General features: G+C 38.4%; 1 protein-coding gene across 1 annotated transcript in view; it reads right to left on the bottom strand.

The window, feature by feature from the left end:
- Window positions 1-618: 618 nt before the first annotated feature.
- The window catches only part of AMER3 (APC membrane recruitment protein 3), a 29,584-nt gene continuing 15,841 nt past the window's right edge, over window positions 619-14,361 (bottom strand). Inside the window, exon 3 of the mRNA XM_048506277.1 lies at window positions 619-3,232. The gene's annotated coding sequence lies outside the window, so the exon portion shown is untranslated. The remainder of the gene's footprint in view (window positions 3,233-14,361) is intronic.

Raw genomic sequence — 14,361 nt, 5'->3', positions numbered from 1 at the left:
ACCCCAAAACAGCATCACTTTAAATTTTGTTATAACTTGGAACCGCAGATTCTCCCTTTAAGGTGGATTTAAAAGGAGAATCTGGGCTCCCTAGTTTAAACACCATTGAAAATGATGCTGTTTGGGAGTAGATTCCAGCATCACAGCAGCCAGCCATTGGGGGTGAGCGCACGCAAAACTCAGATTTTGCACTGGGCTCCATTTTCCCTAGCTACGCCTCTGCCTGGAGGGGAGGGTAGAAGGGACTGCCGGCTGGGAGCCCAGCAGGTGGGGGGGATGGGGGGCAGAGGAGTCTGCCACCCCTGGCTTCGGAAAGCTGCTTTTATAAGCACTGAGGCCAGGGGCGGGGCTTGGGGAGGCGGGGCCACACCCCAAGCGTGGCCCCACTCCCAAACCCTCCCATAAAAAAATCTATACCTACGTCCCTGCCCATGGCCCTGTATCCTCAGCAGGATGCATGCAATTAGCTATAGAAATAATATTTGTGAGGTTTTAGGAATTAAAAAATATTACTATGCATTAGCATTAATTAGAAGGTGAGTGTTAAAAAAAAGACATTATGAAAGATATCCAAAGTAAATCAACAACATAAGATGCTAAAAAGAAACCATAGCCACATGCAATTTAGGGAATTTTCAATATAAAAACCAATAAATAAATTTCACACATACAGTATAATATGTACAAGAAGTATTATACAGAGAAATAGTTAAAATCTTATTTAAATCTGATGGGGGAGAAATTGGCTATTTATTTTTGTAGCAACTATGAATATCCAGGGTGCTAACATGATCTGGTATATGAGGCCAGCTTTGCTGGGAAAGGGTGGGTTACAAATAAAATAAAAATATATACAAGAATACTGAGTAAACACAGCATACTATGGAGACTCAGAAGGCCAACCCTGTTTAAAATCCTGTTGCAATGATTTCCATATCAAAAGTAATCTGGGGTAGAAGCTCTTGTCTTTCAAGCAAAGACAGTAGGGACAGGACCAATGACATCCTGTTTTGAACCACTGAGGAAATATAAGGCCCACCTGGTTAAAACTGCATTACTTGATTTAGGTTTAAGTGCCAAACTATGTCCTTTGAACTGAGTGGGCCATGAAAAAATATGCAGACGAGCAGAGAAAAAGGCCAGTGTCATAGCAACTCATTCCTGCCCTAGCACAAAACATATTGCAACATAAAACTAACTTTCACATTTTGTAGGCTCAGCATGTACTTTCTTTTCTATCTGGAGAAAGTTTGGAATATCTGCCAGTCAGAATGGGAAGTTTAACTAATTGCTTCAAAGTAATGTTGGGTCACCTTCTGAGCTCATGGGCACACAGTATTCTTTTGTTACTGGGGTACAATCAATAACTTATCAACAGTGACAAATTGCAATATACAGAATATTTCATTTACATATAACATTCCCTCAAGGATTAAATCCTTTGTAATTGGAACTGTTATGGGATTACAGCTGTATATAACTACTATGTTCCATAACCCTGCATAAGCAGATGGAGCCTAGTGATCTCCCAGAATTGCAACTGATCGTCAGACTGCAGAGATTGGTCCTCCTGGAGAAAATAGCTGCTTTGGATGGTGGACTCTATGACATCATACCCTGCTGAGATCCCACATAGTAAACTCCATGCTGTGCAGTATGTAACACTTAGAAAACAGCTAATTGAGCGCAGGGAAGGACTATGTGCATAATTTTCTTTGTGGAAAAGATTTGTGGCACCTCCATAAAAAAACCTTCCTGAACATCTGGAAGAAGGATAATGTGGAATCTTTCTCCAAGTTGGTTCTCCATCGGAAGTCAATGTTCTAGAGAGCAAAGCACTTAAAGGGATGCTCCCCCCTTCATTTGTGCCCTCCAAAACAAACCCCTCTTTCCTACATGAAATCATCAGGTCCAAGTTTAAATATACACCCAGTTTGCTATCCCAGAAGTGTTACAAAATATATTAGTGCAAGTAGGCATTCTGGGACAAATGCTCAGGGTCAGGATGGCAAAAAAGCTAATGATATAACAGTGAATTCCTATGAAACTTGAGCTTTGATCTAGCATTACACACTCTTAGCCCGAGACGTCTGAGTGTGCATTTCCCTGGATCAAAAAGTGCTACCCATGGGCTGGAACATCAGAGCATCAACAAAAACATCAGTCATTTATTCAGGAAAAAAGAAGGGAGAGCAGAGGATTTAGTGCAGAACTACTGCACATGGTCACCTAACAGGGGAATCAGGCATGGTAAGAACTTTGTCATAAATGTGATTGCCAGGTTAAAATACCTTGTTTGAACTGATCTATTTGCTTCAATGTTCTCTGGTAAAGTTCATAATGAGCACACTGCTATGCACAGCAACTTTGTGCCTGCAGTGTAGTTGCTTCCTTGTTGTAGCTTGCAGCTGCTTTTGCCCAGTTCTCAGCAAGAAGAAAGGCAGCATTGACTTTCAGTAGAATACCGCAATATGGCAATTGTTCAAAAGAGCTGAAATTCCCTAAATTAACTTAACCAGAAAATTCCCTCTTTTTTGTGGGACATGTCTGTATTCTAAAATAAAACTAGAGCCCCCATCATCTCCAATGTTATTGAATTTATGGCATTAGTAGCATAGCAAGGGCCACGGAAGGGGGCTAGAGTCCCAGGTGTCACCTCCCACAGTCACATGGGGGCACATTGCAGAGCCACTCCCCTCACAACTGCACCCCTCAACTCCCTGTGGTGTTAGGGGGTGGGGTGCAGTTGAGTGCCAACCAGCAGGGCTTGCCCCACCCCCACCCCATGTGGAGCTCAGGAGCAGGGCCAGCCAGGCTCATCCCACCCCAAACTCCATGTAGAGTTGGGGCAGGGGAGCAGTTGAATGCTGCCCAGTGGGACTCGTCCAGACCCAAACTCCATAAGGAGCCTGCGAGCAGGGCCAGCTGTCAGAGGGTGGAGCCCAGGATGATCCCCAGGCACCGTTTTACACAGGTCATTATAAAACTCAATTCAGAAACAAAGTATTGCACATCTGCACCCAAGTGGCCAAGTGATTGCATGAGAGGAGCTAGCAATATTGAGTTCTTTGAATCCACCTTTTTTTGGTCAGAGATTAGGAGCATGATGATCCGTAGTTCTGTTTTCTTGAAGTCTCTGTCACTGATGGAAACAATCTTACCTCACTGTAACACTGAAGACAAATGGCCATTTTGGAAGAGGGCCTAAGGCCAGGTTTCTTTAGTCTTGCACCTGAAATAGAAGAAGCACAGTGTATCTTGATTATACAATGGTTCTAAAGACAAGGAAAAGTGTATTTAAACAGTTCGGTGCAATATTCAAAATGTATCAATTTAATTTTCACATCATCTTTTAATTCTTGCATAATCCAATTCATGTTCTTCATTATATAATCACTATTGCATGTAACTATTTTTAACAACACAGGACCTAGGTGACTTTCTGTGGTGCCCTGCCAAATTCTTCCTCTAGCCCACAAACTACAAAACATACAGTCTCTCCTTTATCATGTGGAGAGAACATTTTGCCATCTCCCATGGCTAGAAGTACCATCTGTTTCTAGGACTGCCTTTCACACGTGGGCTCATCCATCTTTTTAGATTGACTTGGTTTTTAAAATCCCTATTGGAGGCATTGGGGGAGGGCTTTCTTTCTTCCCTTTTACCGCAGTCTCCCTGTCAAATATTTGTGCTACTCTTCCTTTTTTTCCTTTGCCTTTGTTAACAAGCAGTTTTTGAAGTTTTAAAAAAATCATTTGTGGTATCCTGCCCCCTAGTGGTCAAAAACTTGCCTTTGCTCCACCTGCTTCATCTTTTCATATTCACCTTTCCATAATTATCTTCAGAATAGTATGGCTTTGGCAAGCAGGAACAAACTAGCCAAATTTTATATGTTATTTACCCACTCCATCTCTTGTTGGACTGTATTACTGTCACGGATGAACTTCCATAAATCACTGATTTATCAGCAAGTGCTTTATGGGTCACAGCCATGCAGCCAATGGACATAATCCTGCTCTTTTGCAGCAATGGACACAACTCTGCTGTTTGCAACAGCCTTCACATGACATATAGCTGATGAACTGATCCCAGCTCAAACAACAGCTTTGTATGGTGGAAGACTTCTAAGCATTTCGATAGTTTCACAGCTGAGTCCGTCTGCCAGTCACTGAGCCCTGGGAATCTCATCAATAGAAAGGAGATCAGAAACACTGTACCTGGTCTTCAACAGTGCCCATGACCACACCCCAGAAAGGCATGACCCCTACCCCAAGAGGTGGTAAGCTCCCCCTCACTGACAATTTTCAGGTAGCAGCTGGACGATTCCACTGTTTTAAAAAAAAATCTTACCACCCAACCAGTACCTTTCCACACATAATTTAAATCCATTATTGGAAGAACAGCACAGAAAAAGCACTAAATAATAAGATGCTTCTACAGGACCTGAATATGCCCCATTAAAGAATAATTACAACTTCCACTTCAAAAAGTCATGTGTATAGAATACTTGTCTCCTTCAAAGTAAGTTATAAACCCGAATACAAAACACAAGATAGTGTGAAGAACCAAACTACAAGAGGAGGAAAAAAACCCTACGGCAAGATTACACAATCCATGTAGATAGTGAACTAATAATTATTAATAAATATACCAGATGCAAGAAGAATAAGATGCAATAAAGGTACAAAGACAATGCAATATCATATACTCTGGCCTAACAAAAATTATAAATTCACTATCTGCATCTATAAGAATGTGCAACTGTAGTGCCAGAGAATTGAAATTGAAAATATCAGTATATCAAACAGTTCATTCCACAGACAGTTCACAGGACAGGTATTCTGGACAGTAATGATCCCTGTTTCGCCGGGAGACACACTCCCTTCTTCCTCAGCAAAGAACTACAAGAACTGGGAAAACGCACTCCTCTATATCAATTGCTGCTTTAGGAAAAAGCCGATAAATCCAGGCACAGCTACAGCACCAGCATTTACTCTGCTGAATAACACTCTTGCAGTGCAGGGCAGGTCAATGTGCCAGTACAAAAGATCCCTGCAGAATACCAATAGTGTCCATATAGCTGTCTGAAGAAAAACAAACAATCACATTTCAGGGACTGGAGAGCGACGGGCTGGAGAGCCATTTCTGTGCCATTTCCAGTATTCAGGGGGGGCGGGGGGGGGGGAGTTTGTATGTTTGAATGTTCTCCGCTTGATAAAGAAGCTCCCTGTATAGTGAAAATTAGCACAGCAGCAAAAGGGCTAGCCTAGAATCCTTCTCCACAAACAAGTGATTTTTGATACAGCAGCATTCAGCAAAGCATTTGGATGTGGCCTAGTCTAAGCGGGGAATTGGATCATATCATGTCCTTTTTATGATTGCTAGAAAAAGTGAAAACAGGACACTTCTTGAAAGAAACAGAACAAAGAAAAAAGGGGCAATCGCTGCATTTGAAGAGCTTGGGATAGCTATTAAGTTGACTGGCCTGTAATTTCCTGTTTCCCCTCTGGATGCCTTTCAAAAAACTGATGTAATGTTTGCTATCCTCCAGTCTTCTAGTACAGTAGTCTGTGAACTGGGCCCTTAACAGCATTTTTAAATTACTGGAGTAGGTTCCAAATGGTGATGGTGATTCTCAGGGACACCATTACATCTAGTTTGGCCCTAAGCCCATTAACTTCAATAGACTTAAGAGCACAATATAACTTGAATTCCAAAAAAAGGGAGTGTAGTAATTCGTGCTTGATTTCCTCAATGTATTGTCTTAATTTAAACTTGTGTTATTTATTAGTTATATGCTGACTTCTTTTCTAAATAAATTGATGTCAGTCACAATTTCCTCCCTTAAAGAAAGCCAACTAAATGTTCCATTTGTAATTAAATAATAGCATTAGTGCTTTGAGTCTCAAACAGGACAAGCAGCATCTGACAGCATTGTGAAAGGACCGCTCTTTTCTCAATAGTTTCTTGTTATTTGATGGTGGTGGTTGAATCAGTTCCATTTTTCTTTTTCTTCTTTCTACAAATCCTTGTCTGTTTTCTTTCTTTTCACTTCTGCTTTTTCTTCAGTTCTTCCATAAACACTACTTTAGTGTGCTACTGACACCTGTTAGTTTAGGGAAGATTTTTTTTCCTTACCACCCTCCCACATGCAATAACAGGAAGTGGACATAGGCAAACATAATTTTCTCAACAAATCACTCAGAATTTTTTTAAAAAGTTTAAAGGGGAGGGGAAAAAATAGAGATTTAAAAATAAATGAGAAAGTAAATAAGAGAAACCGCCAAAGAGAGTGTGTAGATAACTGAGTACACTTCTCAGAAAACAGAACAGCTGAAAAAGAAGAAAAAGTAGGCATGAACTGACGACCTGAAAAGTACCCCCCACCCCTGCCAGTGCATTTGACCCTTGGGCTGTACTGGTTTCAGAAAGGGATTCACCTCCCCCTCTCTGGTTAGGGCTGCCCAACACTGGAAAATCAACACCAATCAAAGCATCAGTTTAACGCTAGATGGGCTAATGGGCTAGCTCAGCATGAATTTAGAACAGACAACCACAACGCTGAATATCCGTGCTGCAATGGCATAAACGTATTACCCAGTATTCCAAACTAACTAATACTGGGTAATACATTTATGCCATTGCAGCACGGATATGCAGCATTACGGTTGTCTATTCTAAATTTATAAGTTATTCTCGTTGCATACATTCTCTATTATATACTATCTCTGCATAAGATAGCCAGCTATATTCAAGAGAAAGGAAGAAAGATTATTAAGATACTCTAAAAATAGACAATGCGGGACCAGCGTGTTAATGTTAAAAATTCTCTTAACTCCTCTTTACCTGTTTTCTCCCTGAAATTCAACAGTCTGTTTCATTTCTACTTTTTAGGAATTTGGAGTCTGTTTCTAATGAATTCCTTCTTCATCAAAACTCAGAGATGAGGGGCAGAAAAGGAGGTTCTGCAAAAATGCAGATTTTTACTCTGTACATGCCCAGAGGCAGGCAATGACTTCTCAGACCTCACTTTTCTTCTGCTAGAGCACCACCCTGTGGTGTGAAACATCACAAAAACTTGTAAGAACTTATTTTACAAAAAGATGGTAAAACAAAAATCTTCAAGGAGAAATCAAAGAGAAATCATAGATAAATTCCTCTTTTGAAAGGGGTAAGAGGAATCAATGGCTATATCAAAAGAAATTCCACTCCACTTAACTATGCTAGGTAAATACCAACGTTGGGATGGGGAACAAATAATGTATAGCTCAGCAGCAAAAAAAACCCCCAAAATCTACAGTATGAAGAAAAAAAGATCAGAGAAAAGCACCAGGAGCCAATGGAGAAACATCAGGACAGGATCCAATGGAGAATGGAGCCAATGTTGTTACCCTGACCAAGGAAAGCAAGAAAAGAGAGCAAAACTAAAGCACCCAAAAGTAAATAGAACTACTTTTTACTGCCAGTGGCATGGTGCTGCTGAGTGTTGTCACTCTTTTCCATAGGTGTTGAAGTCTTATGAGCCTCTGGATGACATTGTACACTGCCCAGAGCCCTTTGGGGGATTGGGCAGTTTATGAAATATAATAATAATAATAATAATAATAATAATAATAATAATAATAATAATAATAATAATAATAATAATTATTATTATTATTATTATTATTATTATTATTATTATTATTATTATTATTATTATTATTCACTGTTAGCCATGTTGACTTCACTCCCTAATACCGGGGATCATGCAATGAAATAACCTGTTGTGCTTATTGAAATTTACCACCGATGGTGGACAACTTTGCAACTTCTGAGATGAGAGATTTCAACTAGGCTACAATATCCATCATGTTCTCAAAGCTGTGTCTCACAGTTCTAGCAATCAATCAATGGTTGTATTATAGATTATATAGTGATAACAGATGATCTGCTTCCCAGAGTAGTCTCCTTAGAGGTCTTGAAGTCAGTAATCTCTGATCATAATCCTCTGTGTATTATATTTAAATGTGACAGAAATCCTTTTTATTCCCACAAATACTGACTTGTGGCAGGTAAACTTTGGAGGACACAGGAAACCAAAATGGTCAGGTCATCTTCAGAACCAGATAGCACCAACTTTGGCCAATGAGGAAATTACTCTGGATAATTACACTCTCTTGGAAAGCCCATCTGGCTATTACTGTCCGTGCTCTGATATTAAAAAACACGGGGGCAAGTTCTTTTTTACGAAAGGCACATGTATGGTGAATCCAGCCATTAATAAAGTACTTCCATCTCTGTTGTATGGAATGGAAATATGAGGGTGGAATGATCAAGTTCTGGCTAATTTGGAAAGACTGAAGAATCTGTTTATGGGACAAATTCTTGCACTTCCAAGAGAGTCACCTGTGGTACTTATGACGGCAGAACTGGGGTTATCCTCAACAAGGACCAGTGTCAACTCAATGATTCTAGAATATTGGTTGAAAAATGAAGCAAACAATCAAGATTCTCTCTGTTGTCAGAATTCACTCCTCTTCAGGAATTTGGAGAAGTCTCATGCTGAACAAATTAGCTCATACATGACACTCAATTCCAGAAGATGTCCTAAAAAGAAGGGGGATGGGACACGACCTTCATGAGTGGATATATCACAGAAGCATCTAATTATTACAGTATTATGCATGGCCTGTGTGTACTACAGAAAAAAATACTAACAGTAATACTACTTTGGCTACACATTACTTGAAGAAAAATCTAGATTAATTTGTAGCACATTCTTTGTTTTCTTAAGGTCTCCTTTTTTCAGTTTGGCAAGTCTAATCCATTTAAAGTATTACTTGTATTGTGGACTTCTTTTCTCCCAAAATTTTGTATAATGTTCTCCAGACATAATCTAAAATGTCTGGAAGTGAGGTGATAAGGTAGGTGTTTCCATTTTGACTCATGACGAAATGAAGTACTCAGCTGACCACTTCAGGCTGAGTTCCCTGATGAGTTTGTGTGAGCTGAGTGCCAAAAAGCCATTTGTTTAACACCAGCTTGCTTGCCAAGCATCTAAGCTCATGGTGATAGAATAATTTCATACTTCAGAAAGGCAAAATGACAACATGGTTGCGGCCAATCCACCTGGTCTAACAGGCAACCAGCCAAGGACTCACTGGCCATTTACATATGTGTGATCTCTTTTAGTTTGAGCAAATGTTCCCTTCAGGTTTGATTCTCAATTACGCACACATTTCTCCCTGTTCGGCACTCGACGCACTGTCAGATCAGAGAATCCCCACAATCTCTGAAAACTCTTTAAATGAAGCTTTTCTCTCCCTTTGCAGGGAAGGCAAAGGAGATCACCATGTGTTCCGTTTTCCTCAGGTTTCCACAGGGATGTAAAACGGTGGCTCAGCTCAGCTATGGACACATCGCAGGAGAGTAAACTGTGTTAACAAAAAACCATGGAGAAACCCCACTGTGAAGCAAAGTTAGAGAACCAACTGTGGGGTGAGTAGTGCTGGCATAAATGGTCTTGGTCTCCAAGGCAGTGCTCAGGATTTGCAGATATGCCATTCAATCTGCTTTCTACATTCCCTACATGTTAATAGGCTTTGTAACATTTTTACGAGGCTTAAAATGTCCTTTCTACACAGGACAAATAAAATGTCTTCCTCATTTATTCCTCCCTTATCTTTCGTTTGCATCTTTCCCTTAGTCGCCATTTATTTTCTTAAATAATTGTTGGTAATGGAACAAAATGAGCTGTCTTCACCATTAACTTGTTAAGTTAGATACACATTTTTCCACATCAGCAGTTCTAAACGTAATCCTTAGGGCTATTTGCTTTGTATAGGTCCCGTCTTCTTTTCACGTGCCAGAGTGGCTAATTTACATCTCTATGGTTTCGCAATCACCTCCTTCCACTCTGCCTCTGACTCTCCTCCGCTCTTTCCCTCTATTCCATTCAACTTGTATCCTTAAAGTGGTAATGTTTTTCCTTCTTTCAATTTAAATGTGACTGCTTTTCTCTCTGAGCCACAAATTTGAGAAGTTTCAGTCTTCTGACCTCTCCTCGGATAATTCTTCGCCCAGCCTTTAAGTTTTGCCGATCTTTTCTCTTACCAACCTTGTCTCCACTCTCCTCACCTCTATATTCAAAACCGCACATTCAAACCGCCCGTTACTTTCTGTTCTCATATAGAGGTGGAAGCATATAGAAGAGTTTAAACTCTTTTAAGTACAGACTTCACCAAGTTCAATGTCTGTTTCTACAAAGTTTGTATTGATATATGTCTCTAGGGTTTGGGTATTTTGCTTCCAAAGGGGAAGGCTGCTCTTCCCCGTTCTAACGCCCTTCCCCCAACCGTCTCCGTGAGATTTTCTTCCGCGCCAGCTCACCGACCACGAATTGCAGGCTCACGGGTCCCCTAACTGGGGTTCAGCGTGGGTGGGATATCTTCCAGCTCCGCGAAGTCTCCTACCGCCCTAAATATTTTAGGGTTCGCTGCGGTGAAGGGCGTCAAAATCAGCAGCTCCGCAAGGATGCTGCTGCCGCTTCTCTTCCCAAACCGAAATAACAAGTGGAAGGAGGGGATCAGAGTCTGCTCCAAAAATGGAAATACTTTATGAAATGATCTCTGCAATGCAGCAAAACATTGCTACATTACAACAGGATATGCAAAATAACTTTAAAGAACTTAAACAGGAAATAGCGCAAGTTAAAAAACTTGAGGAAGCAGTCCTGGCTACAAGACAAGATGTTAACAATGTTAAAGAACAACTAATAACAATGGGAGAGAGAATGGATGAAAAAGATAAGCGAATAGAATTTCTGGAGGAAAAACTAGTGCTAATGGAATTAAGAAGCAAAGAAAAAAATATACGGATTAGAGGTTTGAAAGAGGAAAGAGATGAAGAACTGGATAAGAGAATAATACCTGAAATGGCCCAGCTTATAGAATATGAAAATGAAGAGCTAGAGGCAGAAATAGACTCTGTATTTAGAGTTAACTCTAAATTTGCCAAAGAGAACAACGTGCCTAGAGACATTATCGTGACCTTCCTCAAAAAAGCATTGACAAGGGACACACATTACTAAGAGAACACGCAAACAGAAATGGAGGATTGAAACCAAGAGGTGACCTTGTTAAAAGAAATACCATTAGCTATAATGGAGAAGAAGAAATATACCCCTTTGACTGACACCCCAAAAAAAGAACATCCTTTATCGCTGGGAAGTGCTGGAAGGGTTATCGTTCACCTACAAAAAAGCAAAACTGGACTATAAATTCTGGAAGAGAAAAATGAAAGACTCTTATGCAAAAAAAATACAAAAAAAGACTTAACAAAATTAGACACTGTTGGTAATGTAAGGCTATGAATTATTATATACTGTGGAATTAATTCTTAGCTGGTATTATAAAATATGCAGATAATATTTAGATCATATTAATTAGATAACTTGATTGGAATAGAACGGTAAATATAATAATGTGTCCCTCTTGTTCTGAATATAAGGTGCCTATATACATATGTGGAAATATAAATATAATGTGTGTATAAAGTTAGCAACATTTATATGGTTACAAGTGGCCTGAATAGAAAGCTGTACAAAGGAAGGTGCAACTATATAGATTAATAATAAATGTAAGTATAATTATGTATGTACAGATATGACGCATGTATGTGCAATGTATATATATGTGTGTGTATGTGCGGTGTATATATGGGTGTTCATATATGTATTATGTACATATGTGTGTGTATGTGTATAACGTGATGGATGTATGTATGTATCTTTGTACGTATGTAGGTATATGTATATATATGTATTTCTTAATTGAATTTTGTTTATCTCCACCAATTACAACGAAGTATTTGACTGTACGGTGAAAAGGGAGGGAATAGAGAGGGAGGAAAGGAGGGAACAGAGGATAGATTCACTATTTCAAACCTTAATATAATTATAAGGAGCAAATAAGAATTAATATGTAAATATAAACTAGACAACAACAATGATAGAACTACATATAGTAGATAGAAGAAAAGAACAAGGAAATGGCAAAGAAAATGAACTAATAAGTATTAAGATATTATTATAGGAGATTCTGTCTTCACCAAGATGGGAATTAAAAACCATGAACTTGAAGATTTTGGTAAATAATTTTAATGGATTAAATATACCACAAAAGCTTAAAATATTTTTTTTTCAATTCCTCTTTATAAACAAAGATGTGACGCCAGTATGCATTCAAGAGACGATATCAAAAAAGAAGGACGAAGAGCTTATTAAAGAAAATTTATGGGGGGAATTCCTTCCATAATGGCACATAGGAAAAAAAAAACATCGTGGAATTGTGAACATTTGTACATTAAGGAACACCTAAAACCGATACTGAAATTTGAAGACTCCCAGGCAAGGTATATTGGAGTGGAAATAAATGTGTTAGGAAACAAAATATTACTGGTAGGGGTATATGCACCCAATGAGAAAAAACAAGAATATTATAAAAATTTAACAACAATTTTGTCAGAATACCACTATGAAAATGTGGTTTGCATGGGAGACTTCAATGGGATAGTAGATCCAAGTAAAGATAGAGTAATAAGAAAGGACTTAAGAAAGAAAAAAGGGATAATTAAAAATAAATCAGTGAAACTGCCACAGGTTTTTTTTGACATGATGGGAAGTTATCAACTAAAGGACGTTTGGAGGGAAAAATGGGGAGATGCTAAAGACTACACTTTTTTCTCACATAGACACAAATCTTCCACTCGCATAGACATGATTTGGACATCGTCACAATTAGTGACTAAAACTAAAGATATTTCTTTTTTACCGAAATTATTTTCAGACCATAACCCAATTTTATGGCAATTGGAAGTTAATAGAAATTCAAGAACATGGAAACTGAACAACTATATACTTGAGAACAAAGAAGTGGAAAAAGAGTGTAGGAAAAATATAATAGAATATTTCCAGCTTAATGAAGGAACAGTAGATGACATAAAAATCATTTGGGATGCTCACAAAGCCTTTATTAGGGGTATCCTAATACAAGAAGGATGTAAACTTAAAAAGAAAAAGGAGGAACAACAAAAAGAAATAATGAAAGAACTTACCTCCCTGGAACAACAACAATCGCAACAACCCAGAAATAGAAAATTAGGAAACAAAATTAAAATACTGAAAGACTTATTACATGACCAGTGGCAATTAGAAGCCCTAAATAAATTAAAACGAAATAGGCAAAAAAATTTCTATAATGCTAAAAACATAGGAAAATGGATAAGTGTTAAATTGAAACAAGAAAACGAAAGAAAAATAATAACAAAGTTAAAAGAAGGGGAACATTATTTGACAGACCAAAAAGTAATAATAGAAAAAATAAATAAATATTATTCAGAACTATATAAACAAAAACATCAAAATGAAACGGAAATTGAGCAATATATTGAAGGTAACATAAGAAGTAGGATAGAAAAGGTACATTTAGATGCATTAAATAAACCCTTTGACATGGAAGAAATTAGGAATGCAATAACGATGGCCAAAAATAATAAGACACCTGGACCAGACGGCTATACGGCCGAGTACTACAAGTTGTTTCAAGACATTCTGGCCCCTAAATTGACACAGAAGTGATAATAATGTAGCATCAGTTGTACAGATGCCAGATGACTTGGAAACAAGCCTAATATTAGCCTAATAACCCAAAACAACGCAGAAGAGAATTTAACAGTTGGCGGCTTTAGACTCCTGATGATCTTTGCTTAACAATCAATTATAAAAATCTATGCAACGGTAAGTTAGCCCAGAGGCTACAAAAAAAAGTGATTCCACAATATATAAATAAAGATCAAACCGATTCATCAAAGAAAGAAGTATAACAGAAAACATTAGAATGGTGATAAACACAACCGAATTTTTGAATTGGAATCCTAGTAAAAGGCGGCTTTTATTTTTTGTCGATGCCCTAAAAGGCATTCGACAAACATCAGTTGGCAATTTATGAAATATATGATGAACCAAATGGGTCTGAAGGAACCTTTGCAAATACAATAAATAGTATATATGATACTCAAAGAGCCAATCTAATTATAAATGGGACCAAATCTAAAAAAGAAATAGAGATTCAAAAAGGAACGAGACAAGGATGCCCGCTGTCTCCACTCAATATTTCTAACCTGGTCTTTAGAGGTCTTATTAGAAAAAGCTGCTAAACAGTAACTGTTATAAAGGGATAAGGGGATTAAAAAACAACTATAAAGCTGAGGGCTTATGCAGACTCTATCTAGTACTTTCTCATAGATGACCCGAATCAAAAATTTATCAAAGACGCATTAGTGAGATGGAAAAATTTGGACAGCAAGCAGGATTTAATTCTA

This window comes from Sphaerodactylus townsendi, linkage group LG08, assembly GCF_021028975.2.
Source record: "Sphaerodactylus townsendi isolate TG3544 linkage group LG08, MPM_Stown_v2.3, whole genome shotgun sequence".
Classification (NCBI taxonomy): Eukaryota; Metazoa; Chordata; class Lepidosauria; order Squamata; family Sphaerodactylidae; genus Sphaerodactylus; species Sphaerodactylus townsendi.
This window is presented reverse-complemented; position numbering and strand designations above follow the sequence as displayed.